The following is a 21,928-nucleotide window of genomic DNA, read 5'->3' as shown; positions in this document are numbered from 1 at the left end:
GAGGAGGTTACAGAGATCAGAGCAGCGAATCCTATTGGAAATTGCTTGCATGGGTAGAACTGGAATTAGCGGTGATGGCCTCTATAGTCGAATAGCCTGCTGAGACTTAAGGGTCAATTTTTCGAAGAGGAGCTCCCCGTGCTGATCCTCACTCACTGGGTGCATGCGTTGGAAAATCACGGGTTGTTCCTCACGATTTTTCGCCTATTAATTTTAATGGATAGAAAATCGTGGGAATGCAGCTGCGGTTTGCTGACTCTTTACTGTCCCGGCTCAAAGACTTGGACAAAATGCCAGAGGGTCTCTGTCTCCAATATATGTGTGGAATGGTTAATGAGTCACTGCCCTCGGGGGAGGGAGGCACGAGGGGAGAAATTCAGAAGGAGAATTGGAGGAGGAAAGAGATAGAAAAATATTTTTTCTTCCTTGTTGCTTGCGTAAACCAATCTAAAGGACATCGCCTGATTTACTAGCTGATTTCCTCTCCAATTTGTCCAAATGAGTAGTTGATGAAACACAGGAACACTGAGCTCTGCAGATCCACGTTTGACGGGAGATAGATTCCTTGGATATGTTGCCTGCTAAAACATTCGGCTCGAAAGCTCGCCTTAAAGCTATCTCTTTTTCTCCAGTGCGTTTCCCGGCCTCGCTCTGCCTCTCCTGATGAACCTTCCTCTTCTTGTTGCAGTGCAGTTCCATGGGAAACTCATTGAAGTGGCCACTCTGTGTGTGTTGACCTAGAATGTGAGTCTTGAAAGGCGCTTCGATGACGTAGGATATGGGAGTGGAGCTCGTTCCTGTACCCTTCCTCACCCGACATCCACGCATGGACACCAGGGCCTGGATTTTAACATGGAGGCAGGAAGAGAGCGTGGGGAAAGCTTTTTGGACCCGAAACCCGCAAGTGAAGTGAGCAGGTCGGAGTCTGCGGTCGTATCTTTATTGAAGGCGAAACTTTTACTATCGGGTTTCGAGCCCAGCAGCCAGATTGAGAGGCTGGCTGGCTGTTGGGCGGGAAAGCCTGCGGTAGCAGGCCGCAGCCTGGGATCAGAGAGGACGGAGGGAGGGAGGGAGAGGTCGTGGGTCGTGGAGGACATCAGTGGGGCGGGGGGATTGCTGTGGAGGACATTGGTGGGGGGAGGGCGGGGAGAGGATCGAAGGTCGGGAAATGATGGGGGTGCTGGGAGTTGGAGATGGAAGGTAGGGAGGAGGGGTCTCGGACATCAGAGGGGCTTCTCGGACATTGGGGGGAGTCTTGAACATTGGAGGGAGGGTCTCGGACATTGGGTGGTGGGTTGGCCAATTGTAGGGGTCTAGTCGTGGCAGGTAGGCTTGTTGGACCTGGAGGAAACTCTCCTGCTCCTCCTGGCTCACAAGCAGCGCAATAATGGCACTCACCTCATGATCTGGACCTTCTCGCCTCCTTTTCACTGGCGAGAAGGTCCAGATCATGAGGTGAGTGCCATTCTCGCTGGAGACATTAAATTTGAAGTTGAGTCAAATTCAATTTAAAAAGAGCTACTTAACGCCTTACAAGGACGTTAATTGATGATAGAATAACCTGCCCGCCTATACCAATTACTGACCTACCTCCAGTGAGTAGGTTACTCATATACACCCAAACATGCCTCCTTTAAAGCCGCAAGTGGGCGGGTTGGAGCTGGATTGAGGTTGTGCTCCAAAAATCAATTATTTTAACTAACCACCCATTCTTAGAATCATAGAAGAATCATAGAAGTTACAACATGGAAACAGGCCCTTCGGCCCAACATGTCCATGTCGCCCAGTTTATACCACTAAGCTAGTCCCAATTGCCTGCACTTGGACCATATCCCTCCATACCCATCTTACCCATGTAACCTGTATTCAGCCAGAGACACCACTCTGATTGAGAAGCTCTCAATGTTAATGAGATCAATGGGAGAGATATCCATACCCATAGAGCTGCGCGAAGCATCCAGGATAGCCTGGGCCTTGCCACCGTCCATTACAATCTCCTCCAGTGCCTCCAGACTCTCCTCCGACAGCTCCTTGCGGTTCCCAATCAGCTTCGCCAGGCGGCAGTAAGTGTAATTCTCAGCAACGATCTTAATCAACTCCGGGAAGTGATAACCGTACCACTCTCTGACTCTCATGGAGAAGGTGTTGATGTCCTTGTCCAGCTGGTCCAACAAGCTGATGGACTGGATGATCATGTTGTAGGTCCGGTTCACATTGAACTTCACCTTGGCCCGAGAGTAACTGTGACCCAGACCCAGCTGGGCTTTGGCAGCAGAAAGAGCAGTCAGGCCCTGCACCAGGGAGTGGAAGTGAAGCCGTACCCCTCGAATGATTTCTGCCACTACCCCTCCAGTCTGGCACTGGATGCCAATCTCCTCCTGCACTGCTGCTCCGATTTTCGGATCCGCCACCCGCAGGATCACCTTCTTTTTCTTGCTGGAAGCAGGCATGTTAGTCTCCAGCAGCAGTCTCATGTCCTCATGAACAATACCTTCAGAAATAGCATTAATGTTTTCCAGGGCACTCTGAGCAGATTCTTGGGGGTTAAAATCCCTTCCCCCCCACCCCCCCGCCCCGGCAGCAGTCACTGGTTACTGATCAGCGGAGTTGTATTCTGCCTGTCCCATTTGTAGCACCACTACTGCAACCTTGGCTGGGATACTGTCATTTTAGCAAGGCTTTTGACAAGGTCCCACACGGCAAACTGGTCAGAAAAGTAAAAGCCCATGGGATCCAAGGGAAAGTGGCAAATTGGATTCAAAATTGGCTCAGTGGCAGGAAGTAAAGGGTAATGGTCGATGGGTGCTTTTGTGACTGGAAGGCTTGCTTTTGGTCCCTTGCTTTCTATAGTATATATCAATGATTGTGAGGTAATGCATTTGGGGAGGGCAAACAAGGCAAGGGAATACACAATAAATGGGAGGATACTGAGAGGTGTAGAGGAAGAGAGGGACCTTGGAGTGCATGTCCACAGATCCCTGAAGGTAGCAGGACAGGTAGATAAGGTGGTTAAGAAGGCATATGAGATACTTTCCTTTATTAGCCAAGGCATAGAATATAAGAGCAAGGAGGTTATACCAGAACTGTATAAAACACTAGTTAGGTCACAGCTTGAGTACTGCGTACAGTTCTGGTCACCACATTACAGGAAAGATGTAATTGCACTAGAGAGGGTACAGAGGAGACTTACGAGGATGTTGCCATGGCTGGAGAATTTTAGCTATGAGGAAAGATTGGATAGGCTGGGATTGTTTTCTTTGGAACAGAGGGGAGATTTAATTAACGTGTATAAAATTATGAGGGGCCTAGATAGAGTTGACAAAAGGACCTATTTCCCTCAGCAGAGAGGTCAATAACCAGAGAGCATGGATTTAAAGTAATTGGTAGAAGGGGAGCTGAGGAGAAATTTTTTCACCCAGAGGGTGGTGGGGGTCTGGAACTCACTGCCTGAAAGGGTGGTAGAGGCAGGAACCCTCAACTCATTTAAAAAGTACTTGGATGTGCACCTTAAATGCCGTAACCTACAGGGCTACGGACGAAGAGCTGGAAAGTGGGATTAGGCTGGATAGATCTTTTTTGGCCGGCACAGACATGATGGGATGAATGGCCTCCTTCTGTGCCGTAAATTTTTATGATTCTATGATTTCACCTACTGTATCTGTTTGTCTGTGCAGCCTTTCTTTTTTATTCGTTCATGGGATGTGGGTGTCGCTGGCGAGGCCGGCATTTATTGCCCATCCCTAATTGCCCTTGAGAAGGTGGTGGTGAGCCGCCTTCTTGAACCGTGTGGTGACGGTTCTCCCACAGTGCTGTTAGGAAGGGAGTTCCAGGATTTTGACCCAGCGACAATGAAGGAACGGTGATATATTTCCAAGTCGGGATGGTGTGTAACTTGGAGGGGAACGTGCAGGTGGTGTTGTTCCCTTGTGCCTGCTGCCCTTGTCCTTTTAGGTGGTAGAGGTAGCGGGTTTGGGAGGTGCTGTTGAAGAAGCTTTGGCGAGTTGCTGCAGTGCATCCTGTGGATGGTACACACTGCAGCCACTGTGCGCCGGTGGTGAAGGGAGTGAATGATTAGGGTGGTGGATGGGGTGCCAATCAAGCGGGCTGCTTTGTCCTGGATGGTGTTGATCTTCTTGAGTGTTGTTGGACCTGCACTCATCCAGGTAAGTGGAGAGTATTCCATCACACTCCTGACTTGTGCCTTGTAGATGGTGGAAAGGCTTTGGGGAGTCAGGAGGTGAGTCACTCGCTGCAGAATACCCAGCCTCTGACCTGCTCTTGTAGCCACAGTATTTATGTGGCTGGTCCAGTTAAGTTTCTAGTTAATGGTAACCCCCAGGATGTTGATGGTGGGGGATTCGGTGATGGTAATGCTGTTGAACGTCAAGAGGAGGTGGTTAGATTCCCTCTTATTTGAGATGGTCATTGCCTGGCACTTGTCTGGCACGAATGTTACTTGCCACTTATCAGCCCAAGCCTGGATGTTGTCCATGTCTTGCTGCATGCGGGCACAGACTGCTTCTTTATCTGAGGAGTTGCGAATGGAACTGAATACTGTGCAATCATCAGCGAACATCCCCATTTCTGACCTTATGATGGAGATTGATGGAGATGGATGAATGGTCATTGATGAAGCAGCTGAAGATGGTTGGGCCTCGGACACTGCCCTGAGGAACTCCTGCAGCAATGTCCTGGGGCTGAGATGATTGGCCTCCTGTTTTACAGTAGTGGTGTTTCCAGTGCATTTTGATTTGCTGACCAATATATAAGTGGATAGAAATCACCACATGCTATTTGCTTAGAATAGTGATACAACAACAACAACTTGCATTTATATAGCACCTTTAGTTTAGTAAAACATCCCAAGGCGGTTCACAGAGGCGTTAGCAAACAAAACTTGACACCGAGCCACATAAGGAGATATTAGGACAGGTGTTTGGTCAAAGAGTTAGGTTTAAGGAGCGTCTTAAAGGAGGAGAGAGAGATGGAGAGGCAGAGAGATTTAGGGAGGGAATTCCAGAGTCCAGGCATCAATGGTGGAGCGATGAAAATTGGGGGTGCACAAGAGGACAGATTTGGAGAAGTGCAGAGATCTCTGTGGGTTGCAGGGCTGGAGGAGGTTACAGAGACAGGGAGGCACAAGGCCATGGAGGGATTTGAAAACAAGGCTGAGAATTTTAAAATCGAGGCGTTTCCGGACCGGGAGCCAATGCAGGTCAGCGAGCACGGGGGGTGATGGCTGACTGGGACTTGGTGCGAGTTCGGATACGGGCAGCTGAGATTTGGATGAGTTCAAGTTTACGGAAGGTGGAAACTGGGAGGCCGGCCAGGAGAGCATTGGAATAGTTGAGTCCAGACATAACAAAGGCATGGTTGAGTGTTTCAACAGAAGATAAGATGAGGCGGAGGTGGATGTAGGCGGTCTTGGTGATGGAGAGGATGTGGGGTCGGAAGCTCAGCTCAGGGTCAAATAGGAGGCCAAGGTTGTGAACGGTCTGGTTCAGCCTCAGACAGTGGCCAGGGAGAGGGATGGAGTCGGTGACTAGGAATCATACACGTCCAGGAGTCATGAGGCTTTTGCTTCTATTTAGATGTGTTCAACCTGGATTCATTTCATGGTTTGAGAAAAATAATAGGCTTATGTGCAGGCCATTCCTTATCCCTTATCCCAGCTTGAGAGCAGAGCAGGAATGACCTTTCACAATCTGATAGATGTTGTTAATATAATTTTACTTTTCACTCCCCATTTATTTTACATGGTTGTCTCCAATGCCAAGAGCATTATCGTAGTCAACCGCCTGTAAGGTAAATAAGGTGGGAGGGGTTAGGTGCCAGCCTTGGCTCAGTGGGTAGCACCCTCACCGCTGAGTCAGGAGGTCATGGGTTCAAGCTCCACTTCAGAGACTTGAGCACAAAGGCTAGTTTGACACTTTAGTGCAGTACTGAGGGAGTGCTGCACTGTTAGAGATGCCGTCCTTCAGATGAGATGTTAAACAGAGGCCCCATCTGCCCTCTCAGATGAACGTAAAAGATCCCATCATCATCATCATCATCATCATCATCATCATCATCATCATCATCATCAACAACAACAACAACAACAACAACAACAACAACAACTCACATTTATATAGCGCCTTTAATGTAATAAGATGTCCCACGGTTCTTCACAGGAGCGATTATCAAACAAAATTTCACACTGAGCCACCTAAGGAGATATTAGGACAGATGGCCAAAAGCTTGATCAAAGAGGTAGGTTTTAAGGAATGTTTTAAAGGAGGAGAGGTAGAGAGGCGGAAAGGTTTAGGGAGGGAATTCCAGAGCTTAGGGCCGAGGCAGCTGAAGGCACGGCCGCCAATGTTGGAGCGATGACATTAGGGGATGTGCAAAAGGCAAGAATTGGATGAGAACAGAGATCTTGGAGGGTTGTGCGGCTGGAGGAGGTTTCAGAGATAGGGGGGGAATGAGGCCATGGAGGGATTTGAAAGCAAGGATGAGAATTTTAAAAATGGAGGTGTTCCTGGACCGGGAGCCAGTGTTGGCCATTGAGCACAGGGGTGATGGGAGAACGGGACTTGATGCGAGCTAGGATACGGGCAGCAGAATTTTGGATGAGCTCAAGTTTATGGAGGGTGGAAGATGGAAGGCCGGCCAGGAGATCATTGGAATAGTCGAGTCTAGAGGTAACAAAGGCATGGATGAGAGTTTCAGCAGCAGATGAGCTGAGGCAGGGGCAGAGACGGGCGATGTTACGGAGCTGGAAGTAGATGGTCTTGGTGATGGAGCAGATATGTGGTCGGAAGCTCATCTCAGGGTCAAATAGGATGCCAAGGTTGCAAAGGGTCTGGTTCAGCGTCAGACAGTGGCCAGGGAGAGGGACGGAGTCGGTGTCGAGGGAACGGAGTTTGCAACGGGGACCAAGGACAATGGCTTCGGTCTTCCCAATTTTTAGTAAGAGGAAATTTTTGCTCATCCAGTACTGGATGTTGGACAAGCAGTGTGACAAATGAGACACAGTGGAGGGGTCGAGGGAGGTGGTTGTGAGGTAGAGCTGGGTGTCATCAGCGTACATGTGGACCCATGGCACTATCCGATGAAGAGCAGGGGAGTTCTCCCCAGTGACAAGGCCAATATTTATCCCTCAAGCAACACTTGAAACAGATAATCTTGTCATTTATCGAATTGCTGTTTGTGGGACCTTCCTGCATGCAAATTGGCTGCCATGTTTTCTACTTTAAAATAGTTACGACACTTCAAAAGTACTTCGTTGGCTGCAAAGCGCTTTGGTACATCCTGAGGTTGTGAAAGGTGATATATAAATGCAAGTTCTTTCCTTCTTTCCAGGGGTTACCCCAACCAATGGGTGCTGGCAGTTAAAAGGAAGGTGGCATTGCAGTGGGTCTGCCATCTTGGATTTGGTTGGGCTACACTGTCAACTCTCCCAAATCAAACTTAGTCAACCAGACCAAAGATACACTGGCAAGACATCATGGAGGGTCCTAGTCAGATTGTCAAAGCTCTGAATAAACCTTGCACATGCACAGTTGTTGGCAAGATCACTCATAGTATCATAGTCAGTAGAGCACAGTTGGAGGCCATTCGGCCCACCATGCCAGTGGCAGCTCTTTGAAAGAGCAGTTAGTCCCATTACCCTGCTCTTTCCCTCTAAATTTTTCCCATTGAGTATTTAACCAATTCCCTTTTGAAAGTTACCATTGAATCTGCATCCACCACCTGTTCAGGCAGTGCATTCCAGATCATAACAACTCGTTGCGTAAGAAAATGTTTCCTCAAGTCACCTCTGGCTCTTTTGCCGATCACATTAAATCTGTGTCCTCTGGTTACCGACCCTTCTGCCACTGGAAACAGTTTCTCCTTATTTATTCTGTCAAAACTGTTCATGATTTTGAACTTCACAGAATAAACGGGAAGGATTCAGTATCAAGAGGACCATTGGAAGCAGTGGGGAATTCAAGGCAGAGCTGGCACTAACTATCTGCCAAAAACAAATGACAAAAGCAGAGTTTCCGTCCTGTGTCAAATAACACTGGTCAAGGCTACGGGTACTTTTCCTGTCGGGGGGCGGTTAGAGGGCAGAGAATTAATTGAACCAAGGCAGGGCAGGGGAGAGAATGCAGATGGGAGATAGGTGAAAAGGAATGGGAGAGAGAGAGGGGCAGAAGGAGAGAAAAGGAGATGGGTAGAGGAAAAGAGGAGAAGGTGAGGATGGGGAGGGAATAGACTAAAGCGGAGAGAAAAAGAGGGCAGCAGAGGGAGAGAAAGGTGAAGGCTGGGGTATGGTAGGGAGGAAGGATTTTGAAGAGAGAAAAGAGGAGTGAGGCGGGGAAGAGTTAGGACAGGAAAGGGATACTCGGGATGGGGTCAGGCAGAGAGGTGAGGGGAGGAAAGATGAGGAGGGCAGGGGAGGGGAGAAGAAAATGAAGGAATAAAAGTGAAGGCGAAAGAAGGCAAGGAGAGGGAAGAAGAAATGAGAGAAAAGAGGTGGGATGGAGGATAGGAGAGGAGAAAGGAAGGGGAGAGAGAGGAGGAAAAATGGAAGAAGGTGGAGTGGAAGAAGGTGCAGTAGAGGAGAAGGTGGAGGGGAGGGTGGGAATGGGGTGATAGAGGAGGAGGAGAGGGAGAGAAGGGGGGTGGAGCTGGTGCCAGGGTACAATGTTTGCCTTGGATGACTTGCTCAGCGGGCCTATCCGAATTGTATCTGGTTAACTTCATGTCTTTCCACAGTGACGAGATTGTTCCAATTAGACATCAGGTACTGCAGAATCAGCAGATCTGCTGATACTTTGCTCAAAGCATTAACAGATATATAAACCTGGACAAGATGTGAAGAGCCATTCATCATGTGATTCTAAGCACAGGATGCACCACTGTGACTGGGAACTTGGTTGAATGACAACTGTTAATTTAGAGATTTTTTGGACTGGAAGATAAACTTCCAACTTTCCTCAATATCTTAACTCCAGTTTCAACTGAGTTTAAAGGAGCAATTTTATGAATTTGCATTCTCGATTGGGAGCACACAGTGGCATGTGATGGAATACTCTCCACTTGCCTGGATGAGTGCAGCTCCAACAACACTCAAGAAACTCAACACCATCCAGGACAAAGCAGCCCGCTTGATTGGCACCCCATCCACCACCCTAAACATTCACTCCCTTCACCACCAGTGCACTGTGGCTGCAGTGTGCACCATCCACAGGATGCACTGCAGCAACTCGCCAAGGCTTCTTCGGCAGCACCTCCCAAACCCGCGACCTCTACCACCTAGAAGGACAAGAGCAGCAGGCACATAGGAACAACACCACCTGCACGTTCCCCTCCAAGTCACACACCATCCCGACTTGGAAATATAGCACCGTTCCTTCATCGTCGCTGGATCAAAATCCTGGAACTCCCTTCCTAACAGCACTGTGGGAGAACCTTCACCACACGGATTGCAGCGGTTCAAGAAGGCGGCTCACCACCACCTTCTCAAGGGTAATTAGGGATGGGCAATAAATGCTGGCCTCGCCAGCAACGCCCACATCCCATGAACGAATAAAAAAAAATGCCATTCCATTACTTTTAATAAATGGGAAATTGGGGGCACCTGCCTGAATCACAGACCTATTGGGGGTCAATTTCCTGGGGGTATCTCCTGCTCTGCTGCTGCAACTTCACCAGAAACCCCTGAATGTGCATAAATGGGGCTTTCACCAAACTTATGGCAGTGGTGCAGGAAAAGCCTCAAGGGAATTCACCACATTGTTTTCTACATGGATATCATCAGTATCTTTTTTTCTGCTCCTGTATAATTATCTTACTTGCAAATAAACCTGACTCTAATTATTAGCCTGAATGCGACAATCTGTCAGCATGGAATAAAGTAGAGATGAAAATGTAGTGATCATTCTGTAGGATCTCCTATGAGTTACACCATAGATAAGGGGTAATTATTTGTTCATGGCATGCTATCCAACTCACAGCACGTATACAAGTCTGGAACTGTAGGTTTTTATTGTTCCAAGGGAGTATGGTATAATTGTTGTGAGTTTTATGTCCACGCCTAATTCTACTAACAGTCCACTGATAGCCACTCTTGAAACCATTAAACGATTTATTTACTACAGCACAATTAGTCCATTGGGTTTTTAACACCAATTTAATTTGACCCTTAGATTGCCAGGAGGTCCAAGGACACTCAAGCCTCCCTGAATTAACTGGTTTTGCTTGTTTTCAGTTCACACACTGTTAGGCTGAAGCAAACACTCAGATCGCAGTTACAAAGGATTCCCAAATATCAGGAATAGTTTTCTATTAACAAATAATATTATGATTTTAAATAAGTTTTTTGAAGAAATGAACACCTCGCCTGCCCTTGTTCTGACATTCCTTTGAACCCTGCATTCTTTCCTGTGTTTTTAAAATTTTATTTGATCATTTAGCTGACTTCTAAGCCCAAATTCCCAATAAGTGTTTCCATCAGTGTGTAATTATCACGTGACAAGTAGACATAGGTAGTTTCCGTCATAAATGTTTACATAGAAATTTATAATGGAAATATAAAAACAAGGACAGAGGGTAGAGTTTCCCAGAGATAAATCCAAACGGCTGTTGACGCCATTCCTTTGGGATTTCGGCTAATCTTCTGCTGAAGTTACGCCGGTAGATCAGAAAAACCACTGCAGAAATTCCACTCCACAATGTATGACTTTAGAATGGGGAATCTGTGAGTCTTGATCCAATTAGCTCGGCTTCTAATCCCACTTCAGTTTAAGACTAAACCAGCACCGAGAATTTCCTCAGGCCTACTCCTGGTCTGCCACCGTAAATTAGTTGGGAACCAAGGGTTGCCAACCCTCCAGGATTTTCCTGGAGTCACCAAGAATCAAAGATTAATCTCCAGGACACTGCTGTGAGCAACACCCAGGACAAAAATCTTAGGGGCGTTAAAAAAATTGAGTGTTTTTCATTTACTTTGAACACATTCATTTATTAGTTATAAAAGCATTGGAGATGGGGAAAAAGTTTGCTTGAACTGGGTGGGGGTGCTTGAAGGTCATGTGATGAAACCTCCAGGAATATGTCCAACCAGAGTTGGCAACCCTACAGAAACCCCATTTACACCCGTGAACTGGGTTTCTGCTGAACTTCTGAAGTTACAGCTGGAGAGTGGGCTAAGCCGTGAGGATATTCCGACATTGGTCTCGACTCCCCCTTTGAGGAATTTCTTCAAAGGTTCTCCCAACTTGATGATGTCACTTTTTATGAAAATTGGCGGAAACTCCACCGAAGTTACAGTGGCCGATCAGGAGAAGCCGCGAGGAAATTCCTGGCACTCATGTGCAATGATACGAGAGATCAACTACCGTATAATTTATATAGACAAGGGTTATACCCAGTGACACACTGTCATATATTCATCAATCTCCCACAGCATTGCACACCAAGGGTAATTTTTAGTTTAAGCAGAGTTAGATTGCAGAGAGAGAATTGGCAGGGAAGGGGAGATGGAAGGGGAGGGAGAGGAGAACAGAGGGGAAGAGAGAGAAGACGGGAAAGGGAGACAGGGAACAGAGTGTGGGCGGGCAGAAGAGGAGGGGGGGAAGGAGAGGCTGGTGGGCAGGGACAAGAGAGGACAGGGTGGGAGAAGAGAGAGTGGGGAGGGCAGTGAAGAGGAGCGGGGAGACAGTGACAGGGAACAAAATGAGGGGGGACGGGGTGGAGCGAAGAGGGAGGGCGGGTTATGATTAGGTAACAGTAACGGACAGCAGAGAAATCCTTTGAGGACTCAGGCTCAATCTCCTGCTATCTTTTGTACGTGGGAAAGGAGCGCCCAGCAGCGGTCCCAGGAGGGGCACGGCATTGGGGGGGGGGGGCAAATGCAAGTTACATGGTGAGGTGGCAGTAGGCCTCACTGCTGAAATTTTCTATTGCTCTTTGCTGTCATCCTGCCTGATTTAAACCCTTCCAGTCACCCCTCCCCCCACACTATTATTTGCTTCTTCCCTCCCCCTGGGGTAGGGGGGGGGGGTGGGAAGAGAAGTCAGAGACCTCCTCACCCTCAATCTCTTTCTCTTCACCTCCCACAACCCAAACTTTGCTTCTGTTTCCCACAAGGAGATTTTTTTGTTCTCAGAATTTAATTTACTTTAAAAAAAATCAAATTAGAATGAGGAAAGAAAGTGTCTGCCTTACTTTATTTATGTCCTTCTCTCGTTTATATATGTTAAAAATTTGAATGTGTCTCATGCATAAACAATTAACATTGACCTTTTCTAACAGTCAACAAAACACAGGTGAGATAATTAGTTTTCTTCATAATCCAACTGGTGTTTTTATTTTGAAAAATGAAACGAAAAAAACGTTCCTTCTCTTCTTTTCTCTCTTTTTTCGACTTGGTTTCTCTGTCTCTTCACTTAATACACTTTCCAATTAATAGATCACAAAACAAAATGGAAAAAGATCAGAAAATGATATATTTCCTAATAACTTGATTATAACGCACGTAAACAGAACACGTTCATTAGTCCCCTCACTCTCTCTTTCCTCTCTCACACAAAGGGGGAAAAAAAATTGGATAAGGGCCATTTTTGGGCGCGGTTAACGTGATGCGCCACTATCCCACGCCCAATGACCCTTGCACAGGCAGGACGCAAGATTCGGCCGACCCGAGTACTAACCTGCAATCAGTGTTCCATTCCAGGCCTTGCACGTGGAATCAATGCAATTCACACTTTCTACCAGCAGGGAGAGCTCAATCTCTTAAAGGGATGATGTTTCTCAGAAATCTCTTAAAGGTAGCTGGTACCTGTTATTTGCTGAAAATAACAGTCTACTGTCTGCACGGAGTCTGAACGGAGATCAGATATCGCACACGTAAAAAACAGATGCAGGTCCCGTCCCTATGTTTACACACAGATGAGTTATGTTCAAACATTGAATAAAGGTTGTGCACTACTAAATCCCACATCCTCCAATCTGCACGCCAGACCTCACCAATCTCCCGATCTGAGTTGGTACCAGAGAGTGCGAGAGAGTGTGCACCAAGGTTCTCTGCTGATGCACTAGAGACCTTGGTGCAAGAGGTGGACAGAAGGAGGGGGTGGGGGGGAAAAGAGGCCGTCTAGACATATATCTAAAAGGCAGTGGGAGGCAGCGGGGGATGAAGTCAATGCCAGGCGCACAGCATCATGAACATGGATGCAGTGCAGGAAGAAGTTCAATGCTTTGACATGAGTGGTCAAGGCGAGTGAGGTCAACTGTCAAGTGGCGTCTCCTACCAACTGCACCACGCACTACACCCCCCATCACCCACATACCAACAAACTCTTTCCATCAGTACTCAACTCTTCCAACCAGATGCTTCCACTCACCCTTACACATTACCACTGTTTCAAGCTGCCCAGCCACAACTCACAGGCCACACACACTGGCAGCTATGCAACCATGACAGGCACATCACCCAGACACAAATCCCGCTTTCTTGCAGGAGAAGGTGGCGCATATCAGGAGGCAGCAAGTGGCAGTGGCATTCAGCTCCTCAAGCCTGTTCCACCATTTAATGAGATCATGGTGGACCTGTGACCTAACTCCATATACCCGCCTTAGCCCCATATCCCTTAATACCCTTGGTTCACAGAAACCTATCAATCTCAGATTTAACATTCACAAGTGAGCTAGCATCAACTGCAGTCTGTAGTAGAGTGTTCCAAACATCTCCCACCCTTTGCGTGTCGAAGCATTTCCTAACTTCACTCCTGCACGTCCTGGCTCTAAATGTTAGGCTATGTCCCCGCGTCCTAGTGTTCAAGTGTAGGAGACCTCCAAAAACAGTTACAAATGTCTTGGCAGCCAGAAGCAATAATCCAGCCACTAACCTGTAAATCCTACATGGTCCCTTTAAATAGCACTGGTGGGGGGGGGGGTCCTCCAGGCACTCAGATATTAGGGGTTAAGGCTGTGCGTTGAGTTGAGTGTTAAGTCCCAAAATGGCACACTGATTAAAGCCATTTTCTCCCTACTTTACATGATTCCAGCGTTCGTTATCTGCGCCTGCGCTAACTCCTATACCAAGATGGCGTCCCGCGCACATCACCCTGGAAACGTGCATGCGCATCCAAGATGACATCTTGGATGTCAGAGAGGCTGTGTAGCACCAAAACAATGGGCGCTACATGGCCCAATTTAGCGCCCATGCTCTTTAAAAGAATAACACTCAATATAGAGTTTACCTCAATAAATTTCTTGAAACCTGATGAAAGATTATCGACCTGAAACTTTACCTCTGTTTCTCTCTCCACAGATGCTGCCTGACCTGCCGAGTGTTTCCAGCATTTTGCCTTTGTCTTGAAATTGTTCTCCTGTTTTTCAAAATTATTTGAAGATAAGCAACTGAGGAGAAAGTGGCAGAAGCTAAATAAAAATATTCCATCAGCATAGCTGACTTGAATAATACTGATACATTCTGCGAAATTAGGTACAGTGCTCATTCTTTAACTACACAAATCAAATTCACCTCACAGGGCCTGAGCAAAAATATCAAATCTAAGCCCAGGCTCATGGGAGAGACTAAGATCATTAAGTAAAAACTTTAAGGAATGCATTAGCAGACACAAAATACAATTCATTGGATAAATTTAATCAAGTTACTGGGAGATGTATAATTTGCTGATTTTGTTTTCATTTTATTTTAGAAATAAGAAATTTCAGTTACTGAGAAAAAATGGATGACAAAATTTTCAGTGGTTTATGGGAATCTAGTGGCCAGATTGCCCAATCACAGGGCGATGAGTTGACAAAGGCAAAACTCATTCTGAATGTGGACATAAGAATTCATAATGGGAACAAACACAGATATAAACAGTATGATAAAGTCAAGTTGTGCAGATATGAATTGCATACAGAGGTAAGATTTGTAATATATTATAGTTAAATAATAGATCGTCCATGGTGGAGGGGGGGAGGGGAGTGGGGATGGGGGAAGTTGGCAATCAGTCCTACAGGTCTCCAATCAGAACAAGCCCAGGGGGAATTGGAGCAGGTGGTTCCCTCGTGCCACTGACCAAGCTTTTGGTTACCTCTCCTAATCTCTCCATCTTTGGCTCAGCATCCATTTGTGCCTGATAACACCTCTGTGAAGCAACTTGGGAGCTTTTTCCTTCATTAGGGTGCTATATAAATGCAAGTTGTTGTTGCCATTGGCTCCTGCACCTGGAAACAGTGCAAGAAAAAATTTAATGAGTTTACTAGGTTAGCCAAACTAACAGAATCCATATTGGCCTTCCATTAATGCACAGTAAGATCGTTTCTGACCTTTACATGTCTATCCCTCATACTTTCAAAGCAAATACTTTCAAAGCTTACTATCAAAGCCCATGATGCAGCAGGGTGCTCTTTAGACCAGCAGCAGTCTGTCGCAGTTACAGCAGGTGATCGGGAGAAACTCTGTGGAAATTTAACCCCAGAGTCTCTTCCAGCTCTGTACTATCCTGTGGTGTTCCTACACTCCTAACAGTTGTGTAACAGTGGATGAGTGAGGTGGGATTAAAAAGTACAACCTTGCTTATTCCCTTGAGTATAGAAGATTGAGTGGTGATTTGATCAAGATGTTTAAAATGTTAAATGGATTTGATAGAGTTACATAGAATGAACAGCACAGAAACTGGCCATTCGGCCCAACAGGTCCATGCCGGTGTTTATGCTCCTCATGAGCCTTCTCCTTCCCGACTTCATCTAATCCTATCAGCATATCCTTTTATTCCTTTCTCCCTCATGTACTTATCTAGCTACCCCTTTAGTGCATCTATGCTATTTGCCTCAGCCACTCCATGTGGTAACAAGGTCCACATTCTAACCACTCTCTGGGTAAACAAGTTTCTCCTGAATTCCCTATTGGATTTATTGGTGACTATCTTATATTGATGACCTCTAGTTCTGGTCTCCACCATAAGTGCAAACATCTTGACTACATCAACCAATCAAACTCTTTCATAATCTAAAAGACTTCTATCAGGTCACCCCTCAGTCTTCTCTTTTCTAGAGAAAAGCATCCCAGCCTGCTCAATCTTCCCTGATAGGTATAACCTCTCAGTTCTGGTATCATCCGAGTAAATCTTTTTGCACCTTCTCCAATGTCTCTATATCCTTTTTACAATATTGAGACCAGAAAAGGATAGAACAGGGTAATTTCTAAATGGTAAAAAGTTAAAAACAGTGGATGTCCAAAGGGACCGAGGGGTACAGGTACATAGATCATTGAAGTGTCATGAACAGGTGCAGAAAATAATCAAGAAGGCGAATGGAATGCTGGCCTTTATATCGAGAGGACTAGAGTACAAGGGGGCAGAAGTTATGCTGCAGCTATACAAAACCCTGGTTAGACCGCACCTGGAGTACTGTGAGCAGTTCTGGGCACCGCAGCTTCAGAAGGATATATTGGCCTTGGAGGGAGTGCAGGTTTACTAGAATGATACCCGGACTTCAAGGGTTAAGTTACAAGGCGAGATTACACAAATTGGGGTTGTATTCTCTGGAGTTTCGAAGGTTAAGGGGTGATCTGATCGAAGTTTATAAGATATTAAGGGGAACAGATAGGGTGGATAGAGAGAAACTATTTCCGCTGGTTGGGGATTCTAGGAATAGGGGGCACAGTCTAAAAATTAGAGCCAGACCTTCCAGGAGCGAGATTAGAAAACATTTCTACATACAAAGGGTGGTAGAAGTTTGGAACTCTCTTCCGCAAACGGCAATTGACACTAGCTCAATTGCTAAATTTAAATCTGAGATAGATAGCTTTTTGGCAACCAAAGGTATTAAGGGATATGGGCCAAAGGCAGGTATATGGAGTTAGATCACAGATCAGCCATGATCTTATCAAATGGCGGAGCAGGCACGAGGGGCTGAATGGCCTACTCCTGTTCCTATGTTTCCATGTTCCTAGAACTGTTCACAGTACTCCAAGTGTGGTCCAACCAAGGTCCTATACAAGTTTTGCATAGCTTCTCTGCTTTTCAATTCTATCCCTCCAGAAATGAACCCCAGTGCTTGGCTTGCTTTTTTATGGCCTTATTAACCTGCATTGCTACTTTTAGTGATTTGTGTATCTGTACCCCAAGATCCCTCTGCTCCTCTACCCCATTTAGTCACTTATTAACCAAGCAGAATATGGCCCCCTTATTCTTCCTACCAAAATGAAATACCTCACACTTTTTTTTAATTCATTCACAGGATGTGGGCATCGCTGGCGAGGCCAGCATTTATTGCCCATCCCTAATTGCCCTTGAGAAGGTGGTGGTGAGCCGCCTTCTTGAACCGCTGCAGTCCATGTGGTGACGGTTCTCCCACAGTGCTGTTAGGAAGGGAGTTCCAGGATTTTGACCCAGCGACAATGAAGGAACGGCGATATATTTCCAAGTCGGGATGGTGTGTGACTTGGAGGGGAGCGTGCAGGTAGTGTTGTTCCCATGTGCCTGCTGCTCTTATCCTTCTAGGTGGTAGAGGTTGCGGGTTTGGGAGGTGCTGTCGAAGAAGCCTTGGCGAGTTGCTGCAGTGCATCCTGTGGATGGTACACACTGCAGCCACAGTGCACTGGTGGTGAAGGGAGTGAATGTTTAGGGTGGTGGATGGGGTGCCAATCAAGCAGGCTGCTTTATCTTGGATGGTGTCGAGCTTCTTGAGTGTTGTTGGAGCTGCACTCATCCAGGCAAGTGGAGAGTATTCCATCACACTCCTGACTTGTGCCTTGTAGATGGTGGAAAGGCTTTGGGGAGTCAGGAGGTGAGTCACTCGCCACAGAATACCCAGCCTCTGACCTGCTCTCGTAGCCACAGTATTTATATGGCTGGTCCAGTTAAGTTTCTGGTCAATGGTGACCCCCAGGATGTTGATGGTGGGGGATTCAGCGATGGCAATGCCGTTGAATGTCAAGGGGAGGTGGTTAGATGCTCTCTTGTTGGAGATGGTCATTGCCTGGCACTTATCCTGCGCGAATGTTACTTGCCACTTATCAGTCCAGGTCTTGCTGCATGCGGGCTCGGACTGCTTCATTATTTGAGGGGTTGCGAATGGAACTGAACACTGTGCAGTCATCAGCGAACATCCCCATTTCTGACCTTGTGATGGAGGGAAGGTCATTGATGAAGCAGCTGAAGATGGTTGGGCCTAGGACACTGCCCTGAGGAACTCCTGCAGCAATGTCCTGGGGCTGAGATGACTGGCCTCCAACAACCACTACCATCTTCCTTTGTGCTAGGTATGACTCCAGCCACTGGAGAGTTTTCCCCCTGATTCCCATTGACTTCAATTTTACTCGGGCTCCTTGGTGCCACACTCGGTCAAATGCTGCCTTGATGTCAAGGGCAGTCACTCTCACCTCACCTCTGGAATTCAGCTCTTTTGTCCATGTTTGGACCAAGGCTGTAATGAGGTCTGGAGCCGAGTGGTCCTGGCGCAACCCAAACTGAGCATCGGCAAGCAGGTTATTGGTGAGTAAGTGCCGCTTGATAGCACTGTCGACGACACCTTCCATCATTTTGCTGATGATTGAGAGTAGACTGATGGGGCAGTAATTGGCCGGATTGCATTTGTCCTGCTTTTTGTGGACAGGACATACCTGGGCAATTTTCCACATTGCCAGGTAGATGCCAGTGTTGTAGCTGTACTGGAACAGCTTGGCTAGAGGCGCAGCTAGTTCTGGAGCACAAGTCTTCAGCACTACAGCTGGGATGTTGTCGGGGCCCATAGCCTTTGATGTATCCAGTGCACTCAGCCGTTTCTTGATATCACGTGGAGTGAATCGAATTGGCTGAAGACTGGCTTCCGTGATGGTGGGGATATCGGGAGGAGGCCGAGATGGATCATCCACTCGACACTTCTGGCTGAAGATGGTTGCAAACGCTTCAGCCTTGTCTTTTGCACTTTTGCACTTATCTATATTGAAATTCATTTGCCAATTACAGCCCATTCTGCAAGTTTATTAATGTCTTCCTGTATTTTGTCACAGTCCTCCTCACTATTAATTATGCCCCCCAATTTGGTGTCGTCTGCAAATTTTGAAATTGTACTTCCAATTCCCGCGTCCAAATCGTTTATGTAAATGTTGAACAACAGTGGTCCCAGCACCGATCCTTGTGGAACACCACTTCCCATCTTTTGCCAGTCTGAGTAACTACCTTTAACCCCGACTCTCTGTTTTCTGTTTTGTAGCCAGCTTGCTATCCATTCTGGTACTTGTCCCCTGACTCCACATGCTCTGAACTTAAATCATGAATCTACTATGTGGTACCTCATCGAATGCCTTTTGAAAATCCAATTGTATTACATCTACTGCAACACCCTTTCTGTTACTTCTTCAAAGAATTCAGTAAGGTTGGTCAAGCATGACCTTCCCTTTTGAAATCCGTTTTGACTGTTCTTTATTATATTTTCGATTTCTCGATGTTTCTCTATTACATCCTTGAGTAAGTATTCCATTATCTTTCCTTCCACCGACGTTCAGCTTATTGGTCTATAGTTCTCTGGACTGGTTCTATCTCCCATTTTAAATATCGGAATCACATTACCTCTCCGCCAGTGCTCTGGCACTATTCCCTTTTCTAATGAATTTTTATATCTATGTAATAGTGCCTCTGCTATCTCTTCCCTAACTGCTTTTAATATGCACGGATGCAATCCATCCGGACTAGGGGTTTTATCCTCTCTAAATTTGATTAGTTGAAAGGGTGGATATGGAGAAACTATGTCCTCTGGTGGGGGCATAATCTTAAAATTAGAGCTAGACCATTCAGGAGGGAAATCAGGTTGCACCTTATCACACAGAAGGTAGTAGAAATTTGGAACTCTCCCCCCAAAAGGCTGTGGATGCTGGGACAATTGGAGCTTTCAAGACTGAGATCGCTAGATTTTTGTTGGGTAAGAGTATCAGGGGATATGGAGCAAAGGCTGGAGTTGAGGTACAGATCAGCCATGAACTAATTGAATGTGGAACAGGCTCGAGGAGCTGAATGGCCTTCTACTATTCCTAATGTTCTTCTGTTCCTTACACTTGAGTGTGAGTTAGTGTGCGACCATTTGGTCACTTGTTCACCCTTGTTAGCAGAGTGTTTCTATATCTTATACTGCAGCTACTATAGTGTGAATGTTCAGTCGGAACAATCGCCCCCCGACCCACCTTCCTGAATGTGGTCCCCATTTCAACGATGTAAATACAGCACAAGATTGGAAGTAACATCACCGGTCCAGGACGGGTCTGACAAAAGGGTCCCCATTGTTAAAGATGATTGTCGGCCACTTTAGGATGGTTCTAATCTGACAGGTTGTACAATTGTTCACTCCCTGCTAACCCGGGGCTGATTTTTCCCTCCCTAACCCATGTGTCCTGAGTCCACTGCTGCACCCCATCAGCCACATGCCTGACACCAGTTTACTCAGTGTAGACCGGGAATTCAATCTGGAAGCTCCTGGGTTCTATTTTCACTTTATGAGCAAAGTTAAAGTCCAAGGCCGACATCCCTTCCCCTGTCTGGAATCCTGGGGTCAGGTTAATTTAAATATTGTGGGCGGGCACCTAGCCTGAGGGGGTGGGGGAACCTCACAGGCTCTGGGAGGCAAAAGAGGAAGAAATAAAAAACTTCTTGCTAGCTTCTTCCTCTGGGTTGGATGATCTTTGAATTTTTAAACTTACCCTCCCTCCAAACCACGGCCTAGCAATGTTGGGTACAGGAAGTATCTAAGGAGGGTAAATGGGAAAGATATGTTGTATGAAGTGCTTTCCTCCTTTAAAGTACACTGTGAGGCATCTGCCAAGCACGAGTGGGTGTATTAACCCCACCCCTGAAAGTGCTCGGATGGGTTGATGAGGCTGAAGCGGGGGTTCTGGGTTCTGCACCAAATTCTGTCCCTCCGCCTGCTCGCTACCAGTGCGCCAGAGAACCACGCTCCCAGGCCCACCAGCCTCAGGGACAAAGACCATTACTCATTAACTGCACAGCGTTCAATATGTCAAGCGAGGACAGGTTAATAAAAGACTTTATCTTTAAGGTTACACACAGCAAAATGGAACATTTGCCACGGAGCCATTCAGCTCTTTTAATTTAACATCACGTCATTTATCCTTCTCGTGGGACAGATTGTTAATTGTATCCATGTGATTTATATCAATTAGTGTTAATTGTATCCAGGTGGTGCGTATCAATTGGGAACTCACTTGTATCCATTTATATGAGAGCTGAGTGAGGGTGTGGTGTCGGCAATGTGGATTTCTGTGAATAAAGGCTTGAAGCAACTGAAGACTCTAATATTCTATCCTTCTCCACCTGGCTATCCAGTTTATAAGACAGCTATGGTTTCATCGCCTCTCCTGAAGGTGCTGACTCTGGGGTTATAATTCCTCGGGAATTGGCTGCCCTTCATCCCCTCCCCTATGTGGCCATTCTTCACGTGGGAGCTCACGCAATGAGTACGAACAAGCTATTCAGCTGGTGGAAGTGTAAGGAAAGGGTTAATCAGACTGACTTGATGTGTGTTAATGTAAGACTGCTACTGATTTTTCTTTATATTGTAGTAATGTTAGTTTATAGCTTTTGTTTGTTAAGTTATGATTCTTAAATTGTAATATCTTAAAATGGTTAGAGGCATACAGCAGTTCTCATGTTGTAACCATTGGCTTAATAAGAAAAGTTAATAGGGGACATGGGTAAGAAAGGGTCCAGCACGGACACAGGACAGGCAGGAAAGCTCGTTTTGTTCATTCATTAGAATGGAGCTCTTGAAGCTTTACTGCCTGGAAAGACAAGTCCTGGAGCTGCAAAGTTAGGGAGTGTGAGTCAAGTAAAAGGAGCTACAGATCTGTGGCTGCAAGGACAATGCATAATCCAAGCTGTGTTGAATGATACATAATATGAAAAAAGTGAATTATCACACAGAAGGG

General features: G+C 46.4%; 1 pseudogene; it reads right to left on the bottom strand.

Annotated features, from left to right (window-relative positions):
• Positions 1-1,847: 1,847 nt before the first annotated feature.
• The window catches only part of LOC137303934 (nucleolar protein 56 pseudogene), a 43,659-nt pseudogene continuing 23,578 nt past the window's right edge, over positions 1,848-21,928 (bottom strand).

This window comes from Heptranchias perlo, chromosome 36, assembly GCF_035084215.1.
Source record: "Heptranchias perlo isolate sHepPer1 chromosome 36, sHepPer1.hap1, whole genome shotgun sequence".
NCBI lineage: Eukaryota > Metazoa > Chordata > Chondrichthyes > Hexanchiformes > Hexanchidae > Heptranchias > Heptranchias perlo.
Note: the sequence above shows the minus strand (reverse complement) of the source record. Positions and strands in the feature narration are given on the sequence as shown.